The following is a 21,335-nucleotide window of genomic DNA, read 5'->3' on the forward strand; positions in this document are numbered from 1 at the left end:
TGACTCCTTATGAAATGCTTAAAAATGCGTAAAAACATTTTGAACATGTTAAATTTATACTTTATTACAAGTTTTGATGCTGGTTAGTTAATCAGTGAAGAACTGCCTGTCCTTAGACGTAATATGAAAACAAATATGAAAACGTAATATGAGACTGACTACGTTCGGTACCGCTGTTCTCATACCGTTTCACATCACGGGCAGCAATCCAGGAGCCAGAACCCGGCTGTAAAGCATCATCTCCACAAACAAGCAAACGTTTCAGGCTGGCATGATAATGATATGTATACAGGGTTACAGTTTCATGTTGTGAACCAGTTAAGGGCAACATCGACCAACAAATCGTCTTGCATAATACGATGGTCAAGTAGATTTAAACAATACAAACATTCAGTTCAGTGACATTATAGATTTATATGGTTTCATTGTGTGTCCTCAAAAGGTGTGTTCTATGGCATGATATCCCTTGTGTCAGTGACCCATCCCAATAGTGAAGAGTGCCGGTGGGTGTACAGCTGAACGCTGGTGTTTATAGATGAGGACAAGACCATGTGTATGATGGTTCCACAGATGGAGCTAAGTACACGTGATAGACAATTGCTCATGTAAACTACATACGTACTTCCTGACAGCGGAACTACCAACATGGATGTGAACATAGCACTTGTCTGTACTGAATCAGGTCCCAAGAGCAGCCCGTGGGTACAGTGCAAGCTCTGTGACGGTTCTGAATCATATACCCACTGCAGGTTGCTGAGCACTGGGACACTCCAGCCCATGTACTCCACTCGCCATCATCTAAAGCAAAATATATGTAATTCATATAAGAATATGTTATTCAATAACTATACAAACTACAAAAAATATCTACTGATACTTTTTTTTTGCTACACTGGCACCATTTCTTATTTTTCTCGGAAATGGCATCTTAAGCAACATTACTTAACTAATGTCCTACCAATATTTATATTTTACAGGATAACATTGCACAAACCTGCTAGCAAAGTGATTTCTTAAACACATGAGCTTAAGAGCTACGTGCTCAATTCGTTCTCTTTAAGGCACCCGTGGTGGCTGCTGGGTAACGCTAAGTGCTCGCCAAACCCCCGTGTGGCCCCAGGGCATATTTGGTCCACCAACCCATTTGCCAAGGGTTGCGGCCCTGTGTCGGCGGAGGAAGGGACCCTGGTGGTTGAGGGCAATAGGGGCCTGCGACCGTGTTCCTGTTACTTAATACACCACTTTGGCCCTGACTTCTCCTAGATGGGTGGTCGAATGGGCCCAGTTCAACCAATCGACTGGTCACGCCAAGCTCAGTGCATGGTACGTATTTTTGCACACTTTTGACTTTTCAAAAATTATTGTTAAAATCATTTCCTGTTAAGGTGTCGTCTCACAGGACACTCAACAACAGCAAAGGCATCGTCCGTTTCCGAGTTACACTCTCAAGGAGTCACTGCTGTAAAACGATTTACATTCAAAAGCGAAAATGAAATTGTAAAAATTAATACGTACTTCTTTACTTTCTGTCTTCCATCATGCCCAAACTCACTTAAAGCTGTTTATTGTCAACTAAGGGTAGATGCCTACATTCCAAATCCCCTAAGATGTTACAATTGCCAAAAGTATGGCCATGGTTCCAAATCTTGCCATAATCCAACTGCCTGCCACCGATGTGGAGGCAAATGTGAAGACAGTACACTGTGCAATAACCCGTGTGCTTGCGTCAATCGTTCTGGGAGTCATCCCTCGTCTTCCAGAGAATGCCCAACATGGAAACTCCAATAAAAAATTTCTCGAGTCAAACATGAACAAAATATCAAATTTTCTGAGGCTAAGAAATACGTCATGGCTCAGGAATCTACCGGCCTAACTTATGCTGCCGCAACTGCTTCTCCTGTTCTTCTTCTCTAACTTTCATCCCTACCACAAAGAGAATTGTACACAAACATCTAGTTCACAAACCCTAAATCAGTCTATGCCATCTGCCGATAAGGATTCGTCCTCATCTCATAATAAGACTTCATCTCAAAAATCAAAATCAGACATAAATGAGACACAACTTGAAAAAAAGCAAATCCAAAACTAGAGCCGAAACAAACAGAAAGAATCAAAGTGGTAGAACGCCGAAAGGGGCCAATAATCAGGTCCAAATATTTAACAACTTTGGATCACTCGAAGACATGGATATGTCCGACAACAAACCATGGAAGGACACATAACTTGTCACCATCCAGGAAGGTAAGGGGTCGATCTCCAGTTCATCCCCCACAGAGATTGTTTCTTCACCTCTAATACAGTGGAACTGTAGAGGACTAAGGACAAGAGATTCTTTCTAAACCTCTAATACAGTGGAACTGTAGAGGACTAAGGACAAGAGATTGTTTCTACACCTCTAATACAGTGGAACTGTAGAGGACTAAGGACAAGAGATTCTTTGTTTACAAGAGACATATAGCAGACTGATCTTTTTGAATTATAATATAATGCTTGTCATTGTTTTTCTCCTCCGGGTGAGAAAGCCACTGGAGGATCTTCAATCCTTGCTCGGAATGATGTAATCCACAGTCCTGTTCTACTTAAAACAAATCTTCAGGCCGTTGCAGTAAGACTTACTTTGCATGTTGCAGTTACTCTTTGCTCTTTGTACATTTCGCCTTCCTCAGCTGTTCAGCAAGCTGATCTTCAGGCTCTGTATGGTGAACTCCAAAACCCGGTATAATCATAGGTGATGTAAATGGACACAATCCTCTCTGGGGCTGTAGTAATACAAACACTAAAGGTAAATTACAGGAGGATTTTATTTCAAATAATTATTTATGCATTTATAATGACGGTTCAAAAACGTACTTACATCCTGGCACTGAATTTCAATGGTCAGTCCACGATGACCTCTGTGGAAGTGGCAATTTCCCAACAATACTAAAGCCTGTGACGCCATCCGATGTTCCTCCATCACCAAGATGGAATTTTAAAAAGGCCAACTGGCCATTATATGAAATTCTCTGTGCTGACAAACTCAAACCTGAACATTTTAATGATATTCCTGATGCCATTAAATGCTTTTCAGATAAGCTAAATAACATTGTTGATGAGTGTATCCTAAAGTCCTCTTCAATTCCACATGTCCGAAAATCATGGTTTACAGATGATTGCAAACAGGCGAGGAAGGCATGGAAGAAAGCTGAACATTATTTCCGTCGCCATCCTATGGTCCACAACTTAGATAAATTCAAAATTATAAATGATAAAGCACGGCGTACTTTTAAGCAAAGTAAACGGCAATTTTTCCGAAACTATGTATCAAAACTTAGTGCGCGAACACCGATATCAAAGGTGTGGAATATGATCCAGAAACTCAAAGGTAATGGCTCTAAATCTAGCATTCACCATCTGAAAGATGGGAACCAGTTATTAACCACTAAATCAGATACTGCAAATAAACTTGGGAAAACGTTAGCCAAACATTCTTCCTCATCTAATTATCTACCTGAATTAAAAAAATATAAAAAACAGCAAGAACAGAAAACTATTAATTTCAATTCAGGAAGACTACAATGAAACCTTTTCTATACATGAGCTTCATATTGCTTTTGGTCAGGCTCACGACAGTGCTTCTGGAGCTGATAACACCCATTATCAGCTCCTGAAACACTTACCGGAATCATGTTTGGAGACACTCTAACATATTTTGATGACATTTGGACAAGTGGAACTTTCCCTTCGTCATGGCGTGATGATATAGTGTTCCTATCCCCAAACCTGGACGTGATCATACTGATCCTTCCAGTTATAGGCCCACTTCACTAACTAGTTGCGTTTGCAAGACCATGGAACGATGAGGGTGTCACGCAAGGTAGTACCCTGTCTGTCACATTGTTTAGTATTAAAATCAACAGTTTATCAAAGGTTTAAAATGATTCAATCGATGGATCACTTTTCGTGGATGATTTTAATATTTCTTGTGAGAAAAATATGCATACCATTGAACGCCAACTACAGTTATATTTAAACAAAATAGATAAATGGTGTCTTGAAAACGGCTTTATAGTTTCTAAATCCAAAACTAATTGCATACATTTTTGCCGTAAATATAGGACACATGAGGACCCAGAACTGTTCTTAAATGGCACTCCCATCACAGTTGTCAAGGAGGCCCGATTCTTAGGTCTGATTTTCGACTCACATTTAACTTTTCTCCCGCATATCAAATCCCTAAAAACTAAATGCCTGAAAGCACTTGATTTATTGAAAGTCGTGTCTAATTCCAAGTGTGTGTGTGTGTGTGTGTGTGGGGGGGGGGGGGATCAAGCTACCCTCCTACACCTATATCGATCACTTGTCCGTTCGAAGCTTGATTATGGATCAATTGTATATGGTGGAGCCTGCAAAAGCAACCTAAAACTATTAGATTCTGTCCATCATCAAGGTCGAACTTCACCTGTTGACAGCCTGAACGTCGAGGCTAATGAACCATCTCTTGAGCAGCGCCGTTTAAAATTAGCTTTACAGTATATAACAAAACTATATTCCAATGAGACAAACCCAGTATACACCTGTGTCTTCAATCCCCTCTATAAGGATTTATACAGTTATTATAAGAAATCTTCTCTTGTTCCGCCTCTTGGGTTAAGAATAAAACCATCTATTTCTGCTGCCGGCATTGAGCTGGATAATATAGTTCCTTCCCGTCTTCTTCTCTTCTCCTCCTTGGCAGGTGGTTAGACTACAAGTTGACCTAACATTAACTTCATTTAAATAGTCAGAAACTAATGAATTACAATATACACAAGAATACAATCAATTAAAAACTAAATATAGCAATTATAAATCCTTATTTACAGATGGGTCCAAGGACGGTGACGCAGTTGCTTACATTGTGCTACTGTTATTGAATCCAGAACAGTATCTACTAGAATAGCACATAACAGCTCATTTTTACTGCAGAAGCTAACGTATTATTAACGGCTCTTTAATATAGTCAAAGACACCCTAAATATAAACAGTATATCATATTTCCAGATTCTCTTTCTTGACTTCAGGCTATCAAAAATCTTTCTTGTAAACATCCACTTTTAACAGAAATTATTGAATTGCATAATGATCTTGCTACTGGCCAACACGACATCGTCTTCTGTTGGTTACCCAGCCATGTTGGAATCTATGGTAACTCACTGGCCGACCTCGCTACTAAGGCAGCACTCAACAAATCTGTGACACCACTTCTTATTCCTTACACTGATTATAAAGCTACCATTAGATCTTATATCCGTGATCTGATGCAGAAGAAGTGTGGGACACCCAAGTGGGCATTAATAAATTACATTCAATAAAACCTTATGTTGGTTATACCTACCTGGGTTGTCAGTCCAGATTTGAAGAGGTCATCACGCGACGATGTCGTATTGGCCATATACTAATGTATACTTATTGAAAGGTGAGGATCTCCGTTCGACACCCCTTGTGATGAAATAATCACAGTCAAGCATGTCTTGCTTCACTGTGTCGAATATTCCATCACAAGGGATAAATATTTCAAATCACGAACTATGAAGGATCTTTTTGTAACATAAGTTCTCGTTTAATTCTCGCATTTTTAAAAGACTTAGATTTGATAACAGTCTTGTAAGTAGATAAGTATTTTATGATTGGAAGTTTAAATCGATAACTAAGATTGTTAGTGGCTGTTTCATCGATGGGGTTAAAGTACTGTAAAACTATTGTCCTCCTGAGAGGGTACGTAAGTCCACAAACACGGTAAGTTCAAACTCTCCGCTATTTTAATCGTAGTATATGTGTCCTTTTAAATGTATGGCTAGATGTGCCTACATTGCTAACGACTGAGGTGATGGTGTAAATCCAGCTAGGGTCCATGCAGGTAGCAAAAGTAATGTAAGTCCTCATGGCCCCTAGTGTCGTGATCTACCTTCAGTTCAGTTGTTGTCAATCTCATTTTTATAGCCCATTTTTACATTGCATTGTCCACTATAGTTAAGCTGTTTTAGATTTAATTACTAGTCTTGGATATCTGTGATATATACTAGTGGTTTTACTGTTCTTCGTCAACAGGGTTTTAGTTTCTTATATTCATTCATTCTACTATGTCATTATTACTTGTTCTCGTCGCGATATGGCTGCAATATTGCCGATGTGACGATAAATATTAACTCACTCACTCACTCGTTCCCTTTAACATGTTTTAGCAAAACTAAAACACTCGATGGCCCGTCGTGTTTATGCTTGGGACATGGTATTTTCCATCCTCCTTTGTCAAGGGCATTACATCTTCAATCCGTTCTGATAATAACCTGGACCCAACGTTTTGGGCAACGTTTTCACGTCCCGGTCACTGACATCGCAGTCACCTTCGCTCGATGAAGAGAGGTGTTAACGTATCCTATGATTTTTAACTATCAAATGGCCATTTATATAAATGTAATGATTGTTTGTATGATTAACTTTGACACTTTCGGCACACCATACGTTATGGATAGATATACACGTACTATGAGCAAAGGCGAGCCTCATCGGGTACATGTCATTCAGCAGATGTCAGGAGGATACAGCCCAGAGAAGATGAAATTCACTTCGTTTTTGTATGCGCATATCATGTCGATTTAAGGAAAAAATATATCCCAAATAGCTACCTATTAAAATATCTCTCAACTGCCTTTGTTTCCATTCTATCCTCCGAAACTGAAAATGTAGTACGGTATCTTGCCCTTTGTGTAAAACATGCTGTTATCCTTAGAAGCAATATCTTATCTGAACTATAATTTCTTTCGAGAAATGTTTGTAAAATGTGCTGATAATATACTTGTATTAGTTGCATATGGGCCAAAGATCTTAAGTACAATAAATATCTTTGACTTTGACTTTGACTTTGAATACCAAAACTTCATCCGTACATGTCATCTGTCTTGTAGAAACAGTGTGGCTCCACATCGTCGTTTGTCGTCTGTGCCCCGAATCGCTCACTCGAGGACTATATGCTAGAATGTAGAAAATTGTTAACGTCATACGGCCTCAGTTATCGCCCCTTACACGACAGTTTCGCTTCTACGAATACGTCACAGAGTTTCGTTCTTTTCGCGTTATATTTACCATGTAATTGTCCATTTTTTTTGATAGTGTTACTATGAAAAATATGAAGTGTTGCGGTATTTTTTGTGCCGTGTAATTCTAATCAGTTACTTTATCATAGTGCCAAATGAGTTTCATTTAAGAGTTTTTATTGTAACATAGTGGAGACATGATCTTCGGGAGGGTTATTGTTTTTGACAGGCTAATTTGGTTCTTGAGGACTGATTGAATGTCACATTCGGATGTCAGATAACCTACATCGTTTGATTTTGCCAGACAACGATGGATGATACAAAAAAAAACCCTGAATCTTACCTGCATCGCAAACGCATCCCAGATTAGTGCAGGGTGTTTGTCTCTGCTCCTGTAGTGGACCGTCACACTCACTGGTCGCACAGTCCAGGAGCTCCCTCGTTCGCTTCTCGACCCTCACACCTTCGCCACACGTTACCGAGCACTTCCCAGGCTCCCAACACCCCCAGGGGCCATAGCATTCTGACAAGAGATAGAAGGTGTGACATAAAGCAGCATGGTCTGAATACACACATGTTGCACTGAAGGCGAGGTTGGTTATAAGGTTGCTGTTATAACGACATAACCGATCTACCACCAAATTTGTGTTTAGGTCTCAGATGACATTTGTCTTGACGTTCTCTTCCATGTCGCCAGGCCCAAAGTGACTAGGGAAAGGTCTGACGTCACTGACATCTGTCGGCAACTTGACACTTTGTGAGGGGTGTCGCAGCACATGGTCGTCGAGATGTGGATGAATTGTTTATGATTTATTTCTCTTGACTGGTGCTTCAGAAGCCTGGTGGACATTTGCAGCTGTTCAACGTTCATGAACTCGATATCTTTGCTACAACATTGTTCAGGCTCGCCTTAAGTCTCACATTATATAACAAAGCCAACTGTTGTATGAAGATCATATATATATTAAGTAGAATGTCCAGGCCTGGCCTATTTCGGAAGCTTGACTGCAGTGCAGTGCATCCAGATAAGTATCACTATCGCTGACACTATGTTTTTCTATTTTAGATTGTCGCTGTAAATGTTCTGACAATGACTTTTGTCTTACCGCACCCATAAATGTCGCTTTGTCTTTGGCTGAGCGCTTGTCAATTATTTTCAATGTACCCCGCTTACAGGCGATGCATTACTGTCAATGTACACCGCTGGGAATTCCGAACTCTTCTGGTGCTTCATGGTAATACTTCTTTGTCTCGAAAAACATTGAATCACGCATCAAGCACGAAAATTACCGATGTTTAGCGATTGAAAATCGATGGAAGGGGGATAACTCTAAATCTGTTTACCTTGTCTCGTCTGCAAAATGGCGATTCGCCTCGCATTCAACAGAAGTGCTTCAAAGAGTTCAAAATTCAGCTGTTCGGTAAGATGAATACGTTGTTCACTGGTCTCTCGATGGCCAAGGGCTCATGTACCCTCGGCGTGTGTTTATGTTCCCTGAGCCCGCAGGGCTTATAATCAGCTTATAATATACTGTATTTGACTGCAGAACAATGTATTTATCGGTTTCTAACACAACTCATTTGTTGCTTGGTTGGCTGTTTTACATCTCACTCAACAATGTTCAGCGGTCTCTACATAATCGAGTCTGGATCGGGCAATCCAGTGCTTAACAGCATGAACATAGATCTACGCAAGTGGGATACGATGACACGCGTCAAGCGGGTCAGCCTGACCACCCGATCCCGTTAGTCAAGAATTGGTTACAGAAGACATTCGGACCCGGATCTGAACGAGTTCATAAATCATAAATATGTTCCATGACTTATCAATTTATATGTCGACACGTGATAATGCCATAGACAATTTATTTTTGATTCTGTTCTTATGGCATCTTTCGTATCTTGGCGGTTCTTTAGTATTTAACTAGTTTCCTCTTTCAGTCCTTCCGATTGAAATATCCTTACGACTTTATGATCCTTATGTTTCTTGTGACCATATATCCTCATCATTTTGTCTTTTTGTCTTTTTGTGTGTTAAATACGCCCTTACTATCCTTGTGGTCCTTAAATACTGTCTGTATAAATTTCCCAGTAAATGTAGGCCATATCAATACCCGACTTATCTGTCCACACTGTCCATGACGGTGCTGTCCACGCTGTCGAGGACGGTGCTGTCCACGCTGCCCAAGATGGCGGTGACCAAGCCTCCCATGGAGATGGTGAAGTCCATCCAGTCTTCAACGATGAAGCTAGTGAATTTAGTATAATTGTGGGTTGTATATTAAGCAACTCATCACAAATTGTTTTCTGTCTTTGCAGTCCTCATACAGTTCTAAGATAACAATATTTCCCCAGCAAGCGGTGCTCGCTGTAAGACACGTCACCAGAGATTGGGCATTATTGCTGGTTTTGTTGATTGTGTGTCATTTCCTACCTGTGGACTATTGCTCATAACATCCATCAACTGATTTGCCTATTTCAGAAGACGCTGCCATACAGTTTGAGACTTCCGGGTAGGACCTTAATCAACAAAATAAATTCAATTCAGATTTTAGAAATTCAAGGTAAAGACGTGACAGTGAGTTGTGGATTTAGTTTTACGCCGATTTTAATCATAGACCAAAGGGGAAAATTCGCTTCACACAAGCCAACATGTGTGAGGTTTTGCAATTACATTTTCATTTTTTATGTTAGTGGTTTACGGTCAACGTTGAAGCATGACACAAAGTGTTAAGTGTTGTTTGTGGATGTTACGACAAAATCCTCATTTTATGTACACCACATCATCCAGTTTGGGTATATGTCTTTACAAATGTTGTTTAGGTAGCAAATCAACGTGACGACCCAAATTGATGATTCTACCTTATATTCTGTTTACTCATGTTCCTAGAAACAATGCAAATATATCTTTATTTATATATATTATCGCAGAATGAATACCTGTGGCATAACATACAGTATTTGTCAGAACATGTAAACTGTCAGGCTTTAATGTCGTAGAAAGTACAATATGTACAATTGAAAAAATACAGGTTCCATGCTAAACCTTGAGCAGGAGATGATAATAAGAAAGGGTTACATTAAGGAATACAAATACAAAATGTTTATCTCAGTCCGTCATTATCACATCGAAATGATTACTTTCTATATAATGATCCATTCCGGTCCATCTCTTTAATCTCTTTAGGCGATTAGAACTCGACCTTAGAGCACAGATGAACAAACGTACTTTACCAGGAAATCTTTTGGACCCGTACTCGATGGACTATTGTATCTGATCAAAGTCTTAACATTCCTATATGGAACATGGACACTACAAACTACAGCTACAATAAATTAGATATCTGATTCAGTATGAGTACTCACCATGTATTTGGTAGAGGCGTACCCCAACGGCCAGCATAAAGAACAACAAAGCATGCATGGTTCGTATCTGGAAAGTATAGAAAGGTGTGACCTTTATATCTTTATTTATATCCAGATTAGGATCCCAACAGTACTGTGAAAAAGCACTGTCAGTTCGTTCTTACGTTGTAAACATAGGTTCCGTAGGTTTGACTATTCAGAAATGATTACTCCCAGTACCTTGCAGAAGAACTCTCCTCGAAGGCCCGATCGGAAAATATATCATTTTCAGCCTTTGTGAAAGGCGTTGATCAGGCCCATGTAAACAATCAATGTATTTGACATCAAAGAACAGTATTTCACGATAGATTTTACAATACCAATCTGTAAAGGTTTGACATTTCTGGATTAGGAACAACGCTTGACATGTTCTTGTTTAAGTAGCGTGGTTTGTCGTCCCGTGACTATTACTTTTCAGGTACTGTAGCTCACCTTGTTTGATGGCATAAACCCGAAAAATGATTGTTTAAGGGTGGTGTAGGAACGGTGAGGAAAATGCACAGAATACAGAGCGGCATAATTGTTTGAGCAAAGCCGTGTTCCAGATACCCTTAGACAGAAATCTAGAACTACCAGTCGTCTGGATTATGCTGCTAGGTTGTCGGTATCATAGCATGCTCGTGTATCATAGATTTATTTCTTCTTTCTTTTTTCCGATATCCTACCCGTGGTGTTGTGATGTACATTTGGTTCACTTGAATGTTAACATCAAGCTAATATTTACATCACCAGGTCACTATGTATTTTCAATACATGCTTCACGATTCTATGACATTCGTGGACACAAGGCGTCGTAGTGGTCCAAAGTCAAAAGTCCAGACTTTGTGTGCCTCCTTGGAGGCAAAGCATCTTTGTGGTCCAAGGTCCACGCTCCAAAGTTTCACCTTAATCATACGAAATGTCCAAAGAACTTGAATAATATGCAGTCATCATTGACTGGGTCGTTTAAACGAAAGTATTCTCTGTTGAGCACTCCAGACCTAGCACTAACTGAGGACTGCGGCGAACAAAGTGACCGAAAGTTATACATATATTTTTGCGACAAACGTTTCCAGTAATCATGAAGTATATTCGCTGTAAGAAGTTTCAGTTTTTAGATGAGGACTATATGATAAGCAGGTGTTAATGAATCACTATCCAATAACGACTACACCAAAATGAAAACATGATGTTATTCCGCCATACTCAAAGCAATGCAAAAGCACGAAAGGTTGCAATATTTCAGTTGGTCCATCGTTTCATAATATCTTTACAAATTGCTTCACGGAAACTCTTGCTCACAACAATTCCCGAGCTATGTTCCCTTGGGAATTTCTTTAACTTAACAATTGACATGCCTTCACATGTGTTTGTGACGGGTCCCACAGTTAGGGCAGGACACGTTCACTGTTAAACGAAGACTTGGCGTCATCACTACTTGATTGTGATCAATAAACAAACGCTCATTCACTGTACATTATCTTTCATCTCACGTCTAATTTTTATATATTGTGAATTGCTTTGCTTCATTGTTTCATTATGGAACACTTTGCAGACGCTTGCTGAAATATGGACAGCAACTCCATTGAATCTGTTACACCTATCCTGTCGGATTAGAACACTTGTCGTTTTAAAATATTACCCCCTCTGTCTGGACCAATAATGTCATCGTCAAACTCGACACAACATCTGGAACTCTTTATAGGGCCAAATCAACATGAAACGTGTTCCCCTCCTATCTATTGCCCGCTGTGTATGTCTCATATCTATCGCCCGCTATGTATCTCTCGTGACGTGATATCAATAACTCATTAAACCAGAGATTAAGATTAAACACCGGTATTAGTAAACGCCCTGGTTGTAGATATGTCAATATAACACACTGGATACATTGAAGCTCACCTTGCACCTAGCAGCACCTCACACGAGGGAACGACATAAGCTTACTCAGGAATTTTTCTTTTAACTATACAGAATACATATTGAAATCTTTGGACCTCTCTTGGTACAAAAATCACCCCCAGGCTCTTGTACTATATAATGCTGCTAGCAACAACAGGGGTAACATTAACCATCTCTGATAACTACAAACTTGAAATACTGTGCACTTTTGTGCATTAGTCGGGGAGTTCGGTCCCACAACTGTCCTTGTTACGCTATTTGTTTTCAGCTTCATATCTTTGTTCGTCAACCGATGAGATCTGTAAATACCATCAACATAACTACCTTAAACCATTTTGAAAGTTTTACAGAAGGTGTCACGCCATTTGAGATCTGTGTAGAAAAACTATGGTCGATTGTTCTACAGAAACTGTAATAAGGCTGAAGCAGCATGAATATAGCTTGGCCTGAACTAGCAGCTGACGGCAGGGAAGTCATCTTGTGGACAGTGCTTTGTCACTCTGAATCTGTGTGCAGATCTAAGTAGGTGAACTTTTTGTACCACTAATAATTTATACACACTTCATAAAAAGGTAATGCACAGGTGATTTTGACAATATTGGACTCATGTATAGTCCGTTTCACTCAAAAGCAGACCGGTGAATTGCATTCATTTGTAACTCGAAAACTAACACGCATAACATGCTCAGTGAAACGCTGATCATAATCAAAACATCATACCAACTCTATGAGGTTTTGGCAGACTTTTGTCCTAATAATAAAAAAAAGTTGTTTCACAAACTATCATTAAGATACTGACACAGTTCACTGTTTGTTACGAGGGAGGGGTGCAGAAAAAGGGGACAGCCATGTGTACGAGAAAGCATGGAGACAGCACAGCACAGGTACATGAATATTAAATAACTTTCTCGGCACTTGTGCAGATGCTTCTGGAACACCTGGCTGTGTTGCCATGATGTTTTGATTATGATCAGCGTACTGAGTATGTTATGTTTATTAGTTTTTAGAGTTGCAATTCATCGGTCCGCTTTTGAGCCAAACGGACTATAGCTGCCGCCAAACAATACAAATATACTATTTCTTTCCACAATGTCATTTCTGTGTGATTTATAAGTCAAAACGCGGCAGTGTTTTCCTTTGTTTTAGAAGCGTTTGTAGAAATTTTCGCCAGAACGTCGCCCCAAAACATGCACAGTTAAATGCTAGTGCAAGTTAGCGAAAAAGACTTTGGTATCTTTTACAATTGTTGTTTAGTTTTGTCATTCGTTTTTGTTAAAAATAGAGGAAATCATCGCGCCACAACTGAGTGCCGCCAATCGAAACATCGCCATAGGACGCCTTGAAGGTTGAGAGTCGCAGTCTTCAGTTGCCTGACATTTCTCCCCTTTGGGATTGTTTCCTGCTGACCAGTTCCGCCAAAGTCGCCGTTCAAGAGTTACCACCCAGGCACAGGACCGGGTTGCTCATTTGCGTCATCGTCTTGCCTCGACAGTGAAGACTCGGCATCATGGCCTTCCTGATCACCGGATTGAGTTAGATCTACGGGTATGTCAACGTCAAAACACGTCCCAAACACCTCCATAACTGGCAATAGCATTGTAGGAAGAACTTGCGATATGCGTGCGTGCGTGCGTGCGTGCGTGCGTGCGTGCGTGAGTGAGTGAGTGAGTGAGTGAGAGAGGGGGGGATTCCGCAAGAGACATTTCGTGGATTTATGCAGTTTGTGACGAGACTGTACCGAGCAGTGACTGCTAATGGTGGCCATACAAGACACTGGCTTTGACATCATCTTATGACGCAAGTATACAGACGCACAGCAATGAAGGCTGCTGTTGTGTTGGCGAACTTTTTGTCCATAGACGAGTGATTTTTCACCTTTTTACCGTTGAAATTACATGTACATGAAACTTTCGCTCTTAATCTAACGCGATACTTTTTCAAAAAACATTACGTATGTGTTTCTGCTTAGATGGGTGTACAAACTCATGTCCGTGACTTAGTCAGAATAGTATTCTGCTGAGGAATATCAAAACATTCCTCAAGACAGCATTCGACATTTCCTTTCTTCTATGGACCACCGTTGCCAGGCTGTTATCGATGTTCTTGGTGTTCACACCAGATACTGACATTTTCGCTCTGACCAAGTGGCTTCAATAGCTCCTTTGTGGTTTTACCAAACATTTACTGGATAATCGTGATTTGGAAACTTGAAAAATGGTGATTTTACTTTAATTAGGCAATGATGTTACGTTTAAATCAGTCATAAGAACTCAGTAAATAAAGTGTGAACCCCGGCTATGAATGCTCGTCATCATAAATGATAATAATGAGTTTCATCAGTTTCTGGTGACTTGTTTTGTGGAAATTAGTATAACTGACTGCGGTTCCAGTGGCCCCATCGAGTTCGGTGTGAGAGACCTACATAGCTACATGTACATGTGTGCATAGCTTGGCCCTAACCGTGCAATCAATATACCTAATTTCCGAGTAAAAGAAGCTCAGCAGATCATGCAGTTCAAACTGCTTAAACATTCCTATGGTCACGTGCATTCAGCATAAGTCACCATGTAAAACAAAACAGCGCTAAATATTAAAACAATATCGTCTGTGTAAGTAGCACGATGGATGTGCTGTGAAGCGATTAAAGGGAGATAACTCGCTGTGGGTTGTGACGGTTCAATCTGACGATTGTTGTACTGGTGAGTCTTCACCAGAACCGGGTCTGTTAATATAGTGATGTCCTCTAGTGTCAGCTTGTCCTGTATAGCGTCTACCAAATAGACAGTGATCGTAATAAAGCATTGCATATGAGGAAACTGCCACCAGGGTGACTCTATAGGCTCAGCCTTTACCGAACTCCTGATACAATCAGTATTCAATAGTGATTCATTCACACTGCTCATGATACAGTCGACGTTTTACCGGTGACCTACCGTGCCTATGAAAATGTTTTCCGGCTTCTATCCTCATTACAAATATTGTTATTTTAACAGAAATAGCACTAATTCCGATCAACATAAATTCTTTATATCACTGCGTTCTTGCAAAAAAAAATCTAAGCTGGAGAATATATGAAGTGGTATTTTCTGGTTGTTATTTATAATACTCTTTATTAGATGGCGATAGCGCACGGTTAGAGTGATACAGCTGGTTTTGCTGTCTGTTCCTTAACAGCCCCATCGTATGGCTCATTAACAAGGTTACTTGATTTCGTGAATATTTAATGAACGGTCGGAGGCGTCACTTAATATTTCATATTAAAAATGGCCACCAAAATATAAACAACGTACGGCGTTGAGTTTTATTAACATGTGTGCATGTATCTTGTAATATGACACTTTAAACTTTGAACATACGAACAATATCTTGCAGTACACGGTCAACAGCCAAATGAAACAATGCAAAGTACGTGCCATGTACGATGTTTTGGGACAATATTTCATTCGATTAATTCACCGCTTTGTCAACTCAGTATCATATTTTGTCAGAGAGGAAACCAGGAATTTGACAAACCATTTCCAAACTGTTTGAGAGGCATTCTAGAAGTTTTAAGTGATAAGAATGACGAAAGTTTATGGATGATCAACTTCTTTACTGAACAATGGAGAGATGTTTCTGTATAGATGCCGTGATCAAGCATGAATTAGTAACCAAATTCTCGCATGCATAATGTCATACGACTTGCAAGTTAGTGTTTACAATTTCGGCGTTATTTACATGTAAGGTGGTACGGGTTGTCTTGTACAGTGACTATCAAGCACGCATATCTGATCGCTGTGTCGATGACTGACACAGTCGAGCACAGTATACAATGTTCAAGCAGAATATACTCAACAGCCAAACAGACAATACGCTATTTTTGTATATATACTGAAACGAACGTACACCATTCAAGTAGAACATGCTATATACGAATAGCGTATACACTATTCAAATAGAATGAACCCAAACCGAATAGAATGTGGGCCATTTTATGCAGAACAAACTCCATCCGACAGAACAGACACCATTCAAATAGAAGTTATTCCAGTCGAATATACACCATCTAACTATATGATGCTCTAGACAGGGAGAATAGGAACTATTCCCCTATGCCACAGGTTATAACTATTATAATGTCAATGACAGCTCGCTTGCTTTTGAATTTCGTGCAATGACTTGTTCTGTTTGTAGGTATAAACAAGTCTTTGGGACTTCGTATCTACATTGTGTATGAATTCCGACTTGATGGCGACCTCCGAGATGTTGAAAGAGGATTTGATTTTCTGACATGCACCATATGAACAGAGGTGTTTGACACCTTCTGTCGGAAATGTATCGTCAACTACACCAAAACCAGTGCCAAGTCCCTCCTCTGTCCATTCTGCAGCAAGATGACAAAAGTGTCCGACCCTGACAGACCTGTGGAGGAGTGGGCGGATGACATCAAGCCTATCTTTCTGATCCAGGGACTCTTGGACTAAAGGTAGGTCGTTTTCGTACCATCGTCAACACATATCAATACCCTGGGGTATTACGAAGTTGACACACGATCAGATAGCTGTCACTGCACCAGATACCAATCAGATTGTAACAGTAAAAGACAAACCAGACCTGGAGTTAATTTACTAAGAAAGTGTAATCCCAAATATGACATATGTTACATACCTTGGATGACCATGCCAGATCACCCCTTACCCAATACACGACCATACCATATCTTGGCTGACTAGACCCAGCCCCAACCTAATCCACCCTTACCCAATGTACGACCATACCTTGGCTGACTAGATACACCCAGTCCACCCTTACCCAATCCACGACCTACGCTTGACCAACTAGACCCACCCCAATACACTCTTAACCTTTCATTATTCCTTACATTCAGAAGGGATACCAACAAACTGGAGTGGTGATCTTTTCCAAGAAGCAAGCCCATCCATGCGACTCTCGATAGGTCGTTGCTGCTCCATCTGTCTGTGTGCGAGTCTGTTCGCTGTATCCAATTTCTTTATGGCAAAATATTGAATACCTGTGAGATGAACGTCAACTGGGACAGGTGGTAGAACCTTTACACGTTACACGCTGACAAGTCCTGATTGAACTCTGTAGAAGGAATGAACAGTGACAGGGACACCTTCATTGTAGAACTGTTGGACAGGTTGTATCTCATCACGAGCACTTTGTCTCAGCCTAGTGAGGAGTCTGGCCTCTTCTTCAGTCAAAAGGGGAGGGTTGTTGTGACAGAAGATGCCTGATCGCCAGTGGTACTGCATTTACCTTTACATATATCTATGACGCACTTCCGGTGTATGGTTACGCTTCTCACAAAATCTGTCAGGTAGTACCTCTCGTCCTCTCTGAGACCAGCCGAACTCTGCCCTCTGCGGGTCAGCCATTTGACTGTCAGTGCTTGGCGAACGCTCCATTTTAAAGGGTTATGTGGACTAACTCTTATTAGCAGCAGAGAACTGAGTATTTTACAGAGAGAAATTAACTGCATCTCATCATTGCTTTTACAATTTATTCTGTTCATTTTATGAAAAAACAAACTTGTTTGAACTTCTTTGTGGATGCACGAATCCTCTTTACTCAACTATATATCCTAATAACAGCTGAGTATTGAGAAATTAACTACATCTCAACATTGTTTTTACAATTTAGCTTGTGCATTACTCTCTTTCATCATATTTTGACTTAGTGGATGCACTAATCCTCTTTATTCAGCTACATATCCTTAAAACAACAGTCAATGAAGACCAGTATGGCGCTGACCAGAGTGAGTTAGGTTCATTATAAGGGGTGTGTTTTATAATCCTAATTATCGTTTCGTATGCACATTGAAATGTAGGCTAACTGAGATATGGACGATTGGAGACTAAACCGCTTCACAGCCATGTTAGAAATGAATGGCAGATGTCCAAATGCTATAATCCTTTTTAAATACATGAGGCACAATGTAATGGACACAAATCACCAGCGCTGACCAACTGAACCATAACACGGCCATACATACCCGTTGCTACCCGGCCCAACAAACAGATCATTACCCACCCCTTGGCTGCTGCTTGTGTATTCGTTCATGTTGGAAGGTTAATCTACGTTAGTCTAATACAGGGATAGCTGACCTTGGGATTCAGTTTATAAGGCAGTGGCACACTGAACAGGGAACAAACATGGCGGCAGTTTTGGCCAGGTGCTTGGTCCTTATGTTTCTCGTTCATTCCATATGTGATTCATCCGCAGAAGAAAAAATAACAAGTAAGTTTATTCAGTTTTTTATAAACAATTTGAACAAGTTGTAACTTTAATTATTGAAACACGAAAGTATTTATCTCATCACGGTGAAACCATGTGCCTAAAAAGGAAATGATTGTACTAAGTGAACGAAAACTGAGTAATGGATTTCAAAACCATGTATTTATTAAATGTCCGTGGAAGTAAACATGGTGACTCGTCGAGCCTACACTGTAGATTTAGAGGAGAAGAATTGAACATATCTGAAATGAAATCACTATAATGCATAATATTGTTAATAATATCTTATTTTTTTGTTGCTTGTCGGTTTCACCCAATTTCCGTTTACAATCAGTCCATATCAGTCTAATTCAATCAATCAATCAAATGTGTTATCTGTATACATAAAACCACGATCATAAAACATCACACGCAATCAAAACATGATGTACATACATTATATGTACATAAAATTCTGAATTACTTTACTTGAATTTTACATGAAAAATGTACAAATGAACTAAATAAGGGTCCCTCTCCGTTTGGCTAGAATGACATGTGCTGGCAGTATACGAAACAATATCTGGTGTGCTTAAAATTCTTATAAACATATCACGATCCCGAGAAAAAACACACTGCAATCTCCTAACAAATCTTGATAAAATGTTTAAAAGGAATTAATGTTCTGCATGAAAGACGAGGCATGTGGAAGCTGCGTGTAGTTCCTCTTTAAATTGGTTTGTTCACTTTCAAGAGTTCCGAGCCATGAACCATGATCATCTTATGGAGAACACCTACAGAGTAACACGCATTGTCATTTTCACACAACTGTAAATACAAATCTCTGTAAAACCAGGGATAATCTACAACAGGGATAGGTCACTCCCTTGCTTTCTTTACCATTTGTTCTAAATAACGAGTGCCTCGTCATACTCCAACGCACACAGAGACTTGGCTCGTTTCCAGCGCAACTTCAGCTGTGTTAATAAAGCTTCAGCCAGTTCATTGCATCAGTCGGAATTTTACAATGAATAAATGAATTATAGTAAGAATGTAATCAGTTGTTGAAAATAAACCGAGCTCAATCTTAAATACTAAGTTGCCGCCATATTGTCTACACTGGTCACGTGACGAGGCTCAGCGACTCCCTCTCTATATAGGTTCCCTGGTAAAATGAGGTAATGCTTCGTTTACAGCCATATGAACTAAATAAGTGAAGGCGATAATTAATTTCAGCTCTGACTGTAATCACGTGTATCTGACAGCATGTCTGTACCTGATATCATGAATCGTTTTCTTCATAACTCTCAAACAATGGAATACGTATTTTACATTGGATTATCCCTGGGCGAATTAGACACGAGTTGAACACACAATAAATAGTCAGCATATAGTCTGTATGTAATCCGTGCACGCCGTACAATACATTGCTTTAAGGTTCTTAGGCTTTAACATGCATATAGCGGGAGAACATGGAATAACACAAAATATAGAGACACTAAACCTTTCATATGAATCTAAGCTATAAACCTTTCATATGAATCTAAGCTATATCGATTTAAGCTGAAAGGAGTGTAGACCTAGATTCATGTGGTAGGTTATAACTTAGACTGAAATAAAGATTTGTCGCTGAGACAGATATAAAATGTTTAGGCCTTAGATTTATATTAAGGGTTGTAACTTAGATTGATATGAAAGGTGAATAGCTTAGAATAGTATGAAAGGTTTATCGCTTAGATTGATATTAGCGGTTTATATGTTCAGTTGATCAAAACAGTTTATAGCTCAGCTTGATATGTAGGTTTATAGCTTCCGTTTGCACATCATGATATCTAAAAACTTGTACCTCTGTTAAGCCAAACGCACGCTTGTCCATGAACACCCTTTGTGCCTTTTCGAAAGTGTTGACTTTGTTAAATGTCTACTGTCTGAATTCTACAAAAGAGTGCAAGAAATAAACTTCACAGTATGGTAGATAGGAATTCAACTTTTCAATCTAGACCAAGTGGCAGTGGATATTTTTTGGTGGTCTAAGCGGACTGGTTGTTGTCTGCCTTGGCTGTTAAACATGTGTGCTCTTCAGTGCGGATGTCTAAGTACAGTATCGATTCCATCATCGGCATCAGTAAATACGTGACGTCCATCTACTTCACCTGGGAAGGCAACACGCCCCCCCCCCCCCCCCCACCCCCAACTAAAACCCACAAACCCACACCTGTGCCTCTGAAACCTTCCTCACTTCGGGTTTTCCTCCCCCACTAAACCGACACGTTGTGATGTACCTATGTACCTGTAGCATAGCTCAGAGCACCGCTAGAAGCCAACTCACTCATTACTACACTCACACACTATTTGTTACACGGTGGTGTAGTTAGAGATCAGCTGGATTTCCAACATGTTATAAGCCCTTTCCTGGTGTCAACGCTACATTGTTGAAATACTTCTAACCCCCCGCCCCCGTACATTGCTGAAATACTTCTAACCCCCCGCCCCCGTACATTGCTGAAATACTTCTAACCCCCCGCCCCCGTACATTGCTGAAATACTTCTAACCCCCACCCTTCTAAATCGGTCGATTTCAAACGAACCTTTGTTCATTTTAAAGTTACATGGTTATAGTTTCATGTACAAGTGTAGTAGCAAGCAAAGTCTATAAATGTATATGCAAAAACAATAGTTAATTTATTATCCTTATTTTAACTATGAACATGCCTATTACCATGTAAGACGTTGTCGTGTACACGATATGAACATGTCGCACGAGCCTCATACCTGGAC

General features: G+C 40.0%; 1 protein-coding gene across 1 annotated transcript in view; it reads left to right on the forward strand.

The window, feature by feature from the left end:
- Nucleotides 1–21,335, forward strand: part of LOC137258492 (RNA-binding protein 39-like) — a 378,418-nt gene that overhangs the window by 295,428 nt on the left and 61,655 nt on the right. The gene's annotated exons all lie outside the window — the stretch shown is intronic.

This window comes from Haliotis asinina, chromosome 12 (genome assembly GCF_037392515.1).
Source record: "Haliotis asinina isolate JCU_RB_2024 chromosome 12, JCU_Hal_asi_v2, whole genome shotgun sequence".
Classification (NCBI taxonomy): domain Eukaryota; kingdom Metazoa; phylum Mollusca; class Gastropoda; order Lepetellida; family Haliotidae; genus Haliotis; species Haliotis asinina.